Raw genomic sequence first — 12,586 nt, forward strand, 5'->3', positions numbered from 1 at the left:
AAGGCAAAAACTTTAAGGCACAAGTCGGAATGCCAATATGGGAAGAAAGCTCAGTCTGGATTGTCCACCAGATTCTGAGTTCTGCCCATCCTTTTAGCACTACATATGGTTACCCAGTAACATTTTAATCAATCAATCTATACATAAAAATTATGACCCCCAAGTTCAGAAAAAATAACACATATAAGGATCCATGCTTATTGTCTACAGTTTCCAAAATACATACTAATATATAGACCTTGATTAGTGCTTGCATTTTGCTGCAAATAATAGAATTTACATGTCCACTATGAAACTCTGCAGATTACTTTCTTTACAGTGCTTACAATAAAGGTTCCACTATGGGAGCAAGGCAACAAACTGACTACAATTTAAATTTATGTAACACTGAGGTACAAATAGGTGCAACAATGTGGATGACATTAAAAAAACAGGGTCTATATAAAGAGAAGCATATCAATCTGCAAGTAAAGGTCCTACAGGGCTAGTTTTCTGTGTACTCCCTATATGCCATGTTTTGGTTAATCAAGTGGCTAAACATTTTTATAGTTTCAATTTTTTCTAATTTTAGGAAAATTTTGAAAATTTTAGGGAACTGGCTAACATACCAATTTAGCTGTTCCTTACTAAAAAATGTTAAGGCCAGAGATAGCCAAGCAACTAACCTTTTCATAGGGAGCAAGGCCAGATTAAAACGTTGTGGCCCCATAGGCCAGATATCTTGTGCTGCCCTATTTTTACTCTAGTTCACCAGGTAGCCTTGAGCTTATTATACACTATGCAATTTTCCTTTGATGGTATTTTTGTTTGATATCATAAAAAAACAATTGATTTTAATTGATTCTTGCAACAAACTACAAGTATTCAATATGCTGGTTCAATTTCCCATTAGCATCAAAATCATTTTTACCATCACATCTAAAAAAAAAAACTATAATTTGGACAAAGTGGCTTTTGCTGAAATTTAATGGTTAGCCAATAGACAAAAGTTATACTCAATTGTTTTTTTTAATTCTGCCCTAGAATCTATTGTAAATATGTTGTGAGTGTTTTAAACGATCCAGTGTTTTTGTAAAATTGATGGTCTAGTTCAGTGTTTCTCGAACTTTATACCTTGGGGAACCCCTGAAAATTTGTTTCGGTCATTAGAGTCATCAACTCAAGCAATTACAATAACCACAGCTTACGGTACAATAGCTTGGTGGTCAGTGGGAAGAATGTTTCTTACATTGCTGACCAGTGGGAAGAATTTCACCCTTATAGATAGGCAAAAATATTACCGGTGACACTTAAACTGCCGTAAGAGGCTCAAATTGCTCAATGCTCAAGGAACTTTCAGCAACCACTGGATGAACCCTAGGGTTGATTGAAAATACTGCTAGCTTTAGTGTCATCTGAAATATGCCCATAGGGTCTGACAAGGGATTGTTATATACACCTACTCCTACAGCAGCTATTTTTAACCTGTGCTGCAACATTTAAGACATTGCATCTACTATTTGTACCTTTCAATACCTTGTTACACAAACATTAAAATATTCTGGCAATTGCCAGTCTTGCCCACTGTGAATGAAAACTCCATGAATCCATAACTTGTCCGAATGGACTGACTACGGAATGTCAGATAAATCATGGTAAGGGCCTCTGTTGTCTGAATATTAACCTTTATAACTAATTCACTTAAAATGTAAGTACATCCTAGTAAGGCAACCTATGTTTTAATGACACAGCAAAACTGGAGAATAAAAGCATTCTATAATCAAAGCAAACATTTCCCTTTAAGAGGTGTTATATTTTCAATAGCAATAATCTAAAAACTTCAAAAGAATTATCAGTAAAATATATGTATTTATACCTATTTAAGGTAGTTGCCTGCAATATAATACAATAGAAACACACAAGAGGCATTGGCAGCAAGTGGTCGACCTGCCTTCACAATATTTCCATCCATTCCAACTAAAACTAATATATGCATTAAAACAACAAAAACACATTGCTTACATATATGTAAAAGGTCTTTCTTTAGACATTATGTACCAAATTTAATATAATACTTTTCCCGCAGATAATATGTTCATCTTGATGATGTTTGGTTACATACTTTATACAGACATAAGTATAATAACAAAACAAAACAAACTCTTCCATAAATATTTCCTATAGGATAATTCCTTAACTTGTAAAATAAGTACGAAAAAAAAACTTCACTTTCATTAGAGTTCAGAGAAATAAAAAGGCCCTTTAAAAAGTTTAAAACTTTTAAAAATACTTAAAAAAAAATATCACTTGCACATGAACATTTTCTAGTAAACCGAAAGAATTCAAAATATATACAGAATAAAACACTGACTGTTCTTTTACCAGAAAATTAATTGTAGCTAGTTGCAAATAAAATGTAACATCTACAAAGTTTCTCTTTTTTTCCCAAAATACACACATAGTATTAAAATAAAAAAGAAAGATATGCTATGTCAAGTAATATTGGGTATAAATAAGAATCTGCAAGCAAATTGTTGAAGATATGGGTAAACATTAGAAATGATGCGATTGTCCCTTTATAGGATCACACAAAACACACACAATTGTTGGCAAAGGGGATATATCCTTTCAAATGGTCAGAAGCATGATAAAACATGAAGTATTACACAGCATGCACTAGTCAGTATTTTTACCCTCTGGCTGTCCCCTTTGATTCCATGTTATGTACCATCAGACATACAAAACAGCATTTATTCAAAATACCATGTTAAAATGTACAAAAATAAGGTCTTATTTGCATCAAATACTGTATAGTTTATTTATTTATGATTTGCTAAATGCATAAAGACTATGGTTGAGAATAACTGAAAGACCAACTAAGACACAATTTTTTTTCTATGTAAACACTATTGCTTAGGGTACCCAGAAACATAATAGGACAGTGACCCAATCTAGCCATTTTTAATGGGGAGTACCTGACCCTACCAGTTTGCTGCTGTCAAATGGGACAATTTGCAATTGTTCCCCTCGCAGGCCAGTGCCAGCCTTTCTCTCTGCTTCCTGTCACTACTTTCTAGATTCTTATAAACTTAACAACAAACACCTTCTGAAAACTACAAGCAGTTTTAGGAAAGGTCATCAACCCAGATCATGCAACAGACATTTATCAAGTGATAGCTCTTCCAGTTCTGCCATTTGCTAACCAGAGTGGGACTGCAATTATACAAAAACGTCAGGTCAGATGAGTAAATTCAGGCAACAAATAAAACAAAAAAGGGAGCTATTAATGTCACCCACTAAAAATTACAATAGTTCTAAAACAAATGGCCATTGGATTATTCTGAATTCTACTGGGTTGGTGTGATTGGGAACACCTTATCTCTTGTATTACTAATACGTAATTCCAAGATCACCAATACAGCATAGTGGGTAGGACAGGTGCACTACAGCTATGCAAGCATAGACCCTGAACTTGTTAGTTGCATTAAATATATGCATCTCAAGGCTTCAGCTTTTTTGGAGAGTACCATTAATCTGTTTAATAGCTTACAGAAAAAAATACACAGGCACTTTTCTTGCTACTAAGGAAATGAACCTCCTGTTGGCTATCACACCATTTGTAACATTTGTAATAATGTAAATAGTTGCATTTCACTAGAAACTATTTGGAGAAAAAAACATTAGTGGAGGTGGAAAATATAGATAAGGGTGAGAATGCAAAGCATTGTGGTAAAGCAGAAAATAGAAAACGTTTAACACTGATGGCATTATTATATAAAAATGCAAGCAGCAAAGTGATAAGTGCAAAGGACTATAACGCATGCTTGGTATTCACTTTTCCAAAGACACCAAAGAATTATTCTGATTGGGGGATATGACTGTTGTACATGGCAGCATTGTTTTTTTCCTTGCACAAGATTTTTAGAAAAGGCAGCATATGTGACAACTTTAAGACTAAAGGATTAAGATGACATTTAGCAATCAGGCTGTTGTATTTAAACCATCATAACAGCAATTTATTATGGTCACTGCAAAACCACATAATCTTAAAGGTTTACAGGGATAAATAATTTAATAACTATATACTTCACTTTGTTAAATAATTTAATTTGACTTGTACGGTCTTCTTTTCCCAGACATTTCACATTGGTGGCAGAAATATTTACTATAATTAGTTACAAGTTTTAGTTACCCACCATGGTGTAGGCAGAGTTTTCATCCAATGTTTGCTTACTAGAACTGGTTGTGGGTGACCGCGGTAAAGAAAACCTGTCCCCAAGAAAAGATGTGTCATCTGGAAATTCTAATTGTTTTGCTTTGGTATTTTGAAATACTAAGTGAAGTGGACTTTGGACTTTCCTCTGACTTTTGGGATATATGTACTGTTGTGTATTGAGTCACAGGGTCAGTAAAAAGCCAAGCATCTAGAATTTTTAAAATATTAAGGATAAAACATTGGCAAATGAGCATGTATTGCATGTGTTTTTTTTTATTATTAATTTTGTCCTGACAAACTTCTTTTAGATTCACTGCTTTGACAAACAAACTTGTGTAACATACTCAAACCCTCTTCCTTCCCAAATGACAAACTGTGAGGTATTTAGAATGATATTTATATACAATAAACTAAAGGCAATTAGATAACCCATGGCCATTATTGGATATAAATCTTGACCAATTTAAGTTTTAAACACTATAAGAATAACTGTTAGAAGAGGTAAAACGGGTAAAGTACCTGACAGAGTTTGCAGATTTACCTATAAGGCCTCTGTTGTGTAGACCCCATGAAAAAGAGATGAAAGCACACTTTTTGAGATGATGAGGTGTTAGCAATTCCTGAACTAAAACAGGAAAAAAAAAAACAAATTGAGAATTTCCTATATCAGGGTTTATTCGTAAAGTTTTTGTTATATCAGTCTTTTAGCTCCATCACACTGATTCATTTGTGATAATATTGACTAAGTGTCTACTATTTATATACACAAGGACAAACACGGAACATCAGGCTGGATGTCTTTTTTTGACTGTTGAGCCAGTCATACACTATAGAGATTTTTTAATAGATTAGGAATGAAATCTGATGAATATCTTTTAAAATTGGAAAATTGATTGGCTAGCAATAGGGAATTCAGTTTCTTCTAGCAGAGGAGGGATCATTGGGTAAGAGAAGTGGACAATCCATTGCCACATGGCTTTGCACTGCAATGAGAAGAACATTAAGCATTCTAAGAGAAGTTAGCACTTTAATCATCATTTCAAACTTTTGCTGAAATCAGATTGATATTGAAGGGTGCACCATAGTAATCCAGGTAAATGTTCAACATCAGCGAGATGTTGATCATTTTCCAGATCATGCATAAATCAGACAGTATATGGCCAAATTAAGCTGCAGTAGGAATCAATTGAGGGCAAATGCCTAGTTAATCTAATCGGTGAATGAGCAGAGGGGTTTGATATTGATTGCTAGTTGGGGTCCACAAGCTACAAAAGTAGAATGCCTTCTGAGACAGGCTTACTGTCACATACCCAAACCTACCTGCATCCACTCAAAAAGCAGCTACAAGTAAACAGCTATTCTCACTGTGTTTATTACTGGATAATGTGTTTTGACTGGAATTTTTCCAAAAATATAAAAATTAAATAGGAGTACTTGCCCAACTCTCTTTAATCCAAAGTAGTTCTTTGGAGTTCTTTTTAAGCCCCAAAATGTGTATATATATTAGCATTTAAGACGGTGATCTTTCAGTTGCATTCCTGATTTTCACTTTAAAGTCCTTGGGGAATACATTACTTATCTGTAACGTAAGGCAGAATTTTCCTGTGTATTCATTGTGTGCTAAAAAAAAAAAAACTTTAGACAAATGTTTTCTTTCTCCAATATTGTCTGCTGCCAGTTCTGTAAAAGCACATAAAACCTTCTCAGACCTGCTGTTTATCTGTCTTAGTTCAGCTAAAGCTGAGCTCCATTGCTGCAACAACATTCTTCTACCGAACAAGAATAAGCATTCGTGGTGACCATAGGGGACTATGCCGATCAGCTTTTGTTTGTGTCAAAATCATTTATTTTCCCATACAAGTCAATGGGAATGCACAAGTAGCTGGACACAAGCTGATGTAGCTTAGGAGGAGATCAACAAAGGGCAAATGGATCAGTTTATAAACTTTATATCTCAGAAGTGCTTAAAACTGATGTATTATGCAAGAGGAATGTAGTTGAAAGCACTTTTCATTTGCCCAACATAGGTCAAAGCCTGTCGACACAAGCCCCAATACTGGTAACCATTACCAATGCTTGAACTTACAGATGTCCAACTCTCCATGTGTTTGTAACACCATTCAAAGTTGTGTATTCTATTACATTTATTTTATTATGGCAAGCTGCCATGGTTACATCCTGGGCCATATCTTACCAGAATACACTTGAAGTCTCCTAAGAAAGGCAAAAACAAAGCACATTTACAACTAGAGCCTACATTTATCTTTTGTCCTCAGCTACACAAGATTCTCTGCAACTCAAGTAAAAGATTAGATAAAAAGAATTCCCCAAATATATATGCAAAGCATAGAACGGTCTTTGAATGTAGCCCTAATTTCAACATAACATTAAATACTTCCACCATTCAGCGAATACCAACTCTTACAATTCATGCCTGTCTAAACCAACTTGCTGTTAACAGTTAAGAATAATAAGCACCATATACAAACCATTCAGTATTATATGTGTTTAAAGATGCTCTGACATTAAATATGCCGATGTTTTGCCTTCCTTGGTCAATTCTCCCCATCCTTAATCAGCATGCTGAAGATATTTTTAAATAAAACATTTCCGTTTTCAATACAATACTTATTTTAGTGACTGTTTTAGACCCAGCGGCATTATGCACTGCATATCTATGCAATGCAAACAGATCATGTCTGGGGGGGGGTACACAGGGTACTATATACTGAAGCTTCCTAAAAATATATGAGCATCCTGTTTTTTGCAGACTGCTCACATGTTATAGCATGTATATAAATGGTCTCTCTGCTTCTTTATAGCTGATTGAAGGGGCTGAAAATAGCAAATCAGTATTTGCTAAAAATAAGGCCATATATGATGTAAATCCTTTATGGCTGTCTGAACTGAAATCCAATGAAAAAAGGGTTATGCCAGGGACAGTTCAGCAGGGGAGAAAAGGCTAGATAATGGTAAATATTCTTCAGCAAAGGAAATGGTAGGCTCTGATTTGGTGCAGCTTCTACTGAACATATTGTGCAGAAAGAGTAAGCTATTTCAGCACAGGGGATGAATCTATATAACTTTGCAAGACTGAAGATGAGACCACTGCAAAGCTTAAAAGTGTATGCCTATTGAATATTTTTTTTAGGATTTTAAAAGAGTTAAAACAAGTTGAAAGGATAACATCACTATGCACATTATGCACAAAAGTACAGTTATCTGTTTGCCTTCCAAATGAATTACAAACTTAAATGGAACTCCTACAGAGGATGTCCAGATACAGAAATGAGAAGTGTAAAGTTTTTGTTTTTGGTTTACTGTAAAATTGGAACTTTTAATACAATACTTCAAGATAAATTCTGGTACACACTAAAGTATTTCAGTTTGGGTTTAAAGTTCTTTCCACTACAGGTTGGATAAACTGACCAAAGGGTTGGGAGCATTGCTATGTAACAACATGGTGGTATATATTAAATTCCTAATTTCAAATTCAACAAATCTCATGTAATAAGTAAAAACAGCCCTCTTGTGGGCAAGAATGTGATTTTGTTAAAATGTGGATTCCATATGCTACCAGATGTCTAAATCCTAGTAGACGTTTAGGAACTCCTGGCACTTTTATGAGGCATTCGCTATTGTTATCAGCATAAAAATACTCTTCTTGGCTCCTGATAATTGTTTACTGGGTTCTAATACTGACAATTTCATTACTTGTATATGTAGAATTGTCCACCCTTGTACATTTACACAAACTGAGCCTTATTTAAAATAATCCCACATACTGAAGTTTTAGTATTCAAACAAAACTCACAACGTCCCAACATGTACACTGTGGAGGTCAATTCTATAAGAATTAGGTTAGCTGATCCTACTGAGCAGGCTACACCTATAAATACCTTTAGAAAACATATCGAGTGTCCAAAGTGTCCCAAACACTGGGGCTCTGTTACAAGCATATGTCAACTCTTTCTGGTAGTGTCACTCACTCAATATAGTTATATTCAACTAATATGGTTGGGCTTGACCAAATACCTCCAATAAAGCTTTGCTTGTTTCTGCTTAATTATGAAGATTAAACTTTTCCTAGATAACAAACATGTTTCCTTCTATAGAATAACAATAAACAGGTTCAGATGACTTTTTAATGCAAGGTATTTCCAACAAAAAATTTAAACTTTCATTCTTGTTTCCAACCCCTTAGTACAGTCACATAAAAGCACCCCTTCTCTTAAACCCCAAGTTTGGGCTATTACACCATATGGTGCTGATGTTTATTCTCTTTAGCTGTTTATTCTCTTGTGATAACCCAAGAAGAACTGAAGTGTATTGCTAGGCATACAAAATGTAGTTTTCTATCCATTTTGATATTGATGTCAGTCAATATAATGATCATCTGACTAAAAATATTAAATCGATCCTTTGTAACTAAACACACATATTTAATATTGGGTAAAGAGTTACAATACAGATTTTTTGAAGAAATGGGAGATTTCCCCCTAGGAAATACAGATATCACTGTATTGTGACCCAAAAACAGCTAGCGGTTACTGAAAAGTGCTGGGTTGTGTGCCTGGCTAAAAGGGGATGGGCAGAACATTGTTAGTAATGCATACCTATGTATAGTAAATAGTTCTCGTCCACCACCCTGCTTGCCAGTGTACTGCTAGCAAAGTAGGATGACAGTTTGCCCTCATCAGTTCTAGATATATAGGTGCAGAGTGGGTAGTATTTCAGCTTTTCTGCCCCCATCCTTCACAGGCCATGTGCGGCTACTAACATCTGGTTTTAGTGGTGTAGTACTAAGAGTAGCCAGCTGTTTGGATTAGAGAGGGGCAACACATGCTAGCTGGCCTAGGGGGACAGGAAATTTAAATCCAGTCCTGGGGCACCCGAGCTGTCTGGGTATGCAGTGATTTATTCAGGTAGCAAAATTATTTGGCAACTAGATTTGGATAAAATAAATATTTAAAGTTTGGAAACCTCTATAGAGTTGCAATGTTAAAAAAAATCTATATTACTGAGTGATTTTATTAGAAAAATTAGTTTATAGAGGTAGGAAGGCCATTAGTGGTAAATAAATTAGTTATAACCCTATTTATAGTTTCAATTTGCAACAAACATTGGGACAATGCATTACTTTTTATTTCTTGTTGCCATGCATGCGTTTTTTTCTGCATTATTTCTACTGCCGTCTCTACTGTCAAAAATGAGTTCCTTGAGCACTAAAATGTATAATTTGTCAAGTTTATGTACATATTCAGGAAACATTCTTTGTAGACAACTACACAAGCAGCACTCAACTGAAATCAGGCAACTGCATCTCCTCCTGGTTAACCAAACAAAAACAAACCTGACGTATGCAGTGGTGAAAGAGCTCAGGGTGTGGAGTTCTAGAATCATAGCCTGCAGCACACGCACGCAAACCCTACGACGTAGCAAATGAAAGCCAGCTCTACTCCCCTAGGAAAGACAACAGAGGCTTTCGGCATGCAGGACTGTGCAGCAGTGAGCCGTGGCCTACACCTCTAAATGGAAATACCACTACAAGCTAGTCATCAATTCCAGCTGAAGCGACTTAAACTTGTCCTCAGAGACAAGAAAGCCGTATAAACAATTGGCAGTTAATTATATAAACCTTCTAAAGTCTGGTATCTAAATATTTACTAGCCAAAAAAACAACTGCTGCCTATATATAATATATATTTTGTTGCTAGACTCTCCTCAGGGATGTTCCTGTGTGGCCTGTTTGCTCTTTGATTGGAAGATTTTGCTCATTAGGAGAGCAAACAACAGAATTCTTAGCATGGTGTACATGCAGTAGCTCTGTGAGGAGAAGGTTGTCTCACTTAGAAATGCCTGTTAATGGAAAGTCAACACGTATATGGTGTTAAGGTTTCCCTTCCTGTAGGAGTATGTCCCATCCCCAGGGGTTTCTTCTCTATTGAACGGACGTAACATCTTGTCCATTATGTAGTGTGCAGCCTAGTGGTGTCCGATCTATTCACATTGTTCAACAAGTGAACTAAATGTGGTTCTTAAAGGGGTTATATGCATTTTCTGCTGTCATGGGGTCCTTGTGAACTTGCTGTTGAAAGATCTCTCTCTCTAACTATAGTAAACTTTATTTCTCTTCTGTATCCCCTCCATACCCAGCAAACACTGTGTGACAGACACATACCAGTAATATTTCTGTAACAGAAAATATAAAATTATCAAGAATTGTGTCAAGCTAATGTTTATTCCATATAGGGGAAAAAATGTAGATTAGAAGTGTGAATGCTGCTGCACAGGCCAAGTCAGGCCTTATGACTCTGTATCAGATGTGTGATATAAGGGGAGGAGAGGGTGACTGATGCATTAAATCTGCAGATCCTCTTTGCAACTTTGACAATGGTAAATTACATGTATTGGGTTGGGTAGGTGTGTATCACCAGGTTCAACAAAAGTCATATCTCATCAAGAAGTAGAGATGTGTACCCTAAACTATTAACCAAAGTGTCAAATATTGGAGTTACATTTTTCCCGCCAAAGCAAGGACGAAACCAAGCAATAGCTACACTGGAAGCTCAAACATATTTTTACAGATCGCTCCTGGACACTATAACTGTCAAAACATGGCAGTAAAACACATTTTACTAATATTCATACCCTAGTTATTGATAGTTGCAGATAATGAAATTGAAAATAAATTAAATGTACTTACAGTGTTTGTTGGACAGTTTTCTGGTATTATGTAATGTACCAAAATCAGTCCTTTAAGTATCCCACCTACACCAATCAGATTAAACCTCAACCCAACAACTAGTCTTCTCTCCAGTTACAGTACCTTGCTGGCCAATAAGGAACCATCACTGGACATGTGGCTTGGTGTAATAGCTTTTAAATAATATGAGTGAAAGAAGACAGATTTGGTTTAAAAACATTCTTAGTATACTTTAACTAAACATTTTATACCTATGGAATCTAGGAGCCTGTTCTCACTACACAGCCCGCAAACAAATTGGAGTTGGATGACAAAGTGCCCTAAAAATTAGATTAAGTAAACAGTTCTCAGTCATCATGCTACTGGTCATGGACAGAGGTGCTTGTATGGTCTACAAACTCCAAATGCAGAATTCTTAGCAGTGAAGTCACGCACCTGTAGTTTCTACAAATAGGAATGCAATTGGATGCACCCTGCTGCTTCCCCTAAACCAACAAATACTCTACCCAGTACACAATCAACACAATGTAATGGACATTTCCAGCAACCCCCCCCCTTTGCAAACCTTGGATTTTTTTTTGGACAGATATCTAAAAATTAAATCTCAGGTGGAGAAGAAGAGGTAATTGTACCACTACACTGCATAATGCAACACATTATTTACCACATCAACAGGGGGTATCAATGTAGCATGCTAAAATACCAGAATAAGAATCCTTATAATACAAAAACCTTATCATTTTGTAATGCTTTGCAAATTATCATAAATCTCATTTTAAAAAGCTATAAAAGGTTAGTTTCCTAAACCATAGTGCTATTTGTGCTCACTGTGCTTTCCCACGATTGGATGTCATTAGGAGTTATTCTGTGCATGTGCCCACCACCATCATGACTGGCACATTTTTAAGATCCCATTGGATCTGCTCTGAATATACTCTGCTCTACCCAGCTAAATAGGAGGGCAACAAACAAAATCTGTTTTTTTTTAACTCTAATAAAGCCTGCTACAGATGTCAGATAGAAACCATATTTCTGATTACAGCATGATCACTGTTTTGTTATATGGAAAAAGAACAAGTAGCACCCCACTGTGCTCTGGTCCTTAGAAAAATACAGCAGTCATCACTGCTCGGTCATTCATCAATCCGCCCTAATGAGCTGTACACAAGCTACATTTTTGCCATAGATTATCATGACCCCTCTGGCATATGTACAAAACTTTATAGTTAGTGATCTAGATTTTAGCATAGTTTTGGGTAAATTATCATCACATGTGTTCAACTAGCAATGTTTGGGACTGATTTACAAAACAACATTAATTTCTCTTGAAGACAGCTGTTTATTTAGCCATTCCTTGGCATAAGCAGTATTGTTAAAATGTTGGAAGTTAAGCTGCTTTGTTTGTTTACAAAAAAACTTTTCTTCAATGCTGGAGCAAACACTCATATTGGAGGCAAGTAATAATATTAGATGTTTCCCCAGTACATAGATTAAAAAACTTCTCATAACAATGCAACTCAATACAGCCTGGAAATGGATACATTTACACCTCTCCTAAATATAGTCTGACACTGATTCTGTCCATTTGTCAATCATGTAATATGTTGTTAAAAAAGAGGAGCACTATATATATATATATATATATATATATATATATATATATATATTAGTCATAAGATGCAAGT

Source organism: Pyxicephalus adspersus, chromosome 10 (assembly GCF_032062135.1).
Source record: "Pyxicephalus adspersus chromosome 10, UCB_Pads_2.0, whole genome shotgun sequence".
Taxonomy (NCBI): Eukaryota; Metazoa; Chordata; class Amphibia; order Anura; family Pyxicephalidae; genus Pyxicephalus; species Pyxicephalus adspersus.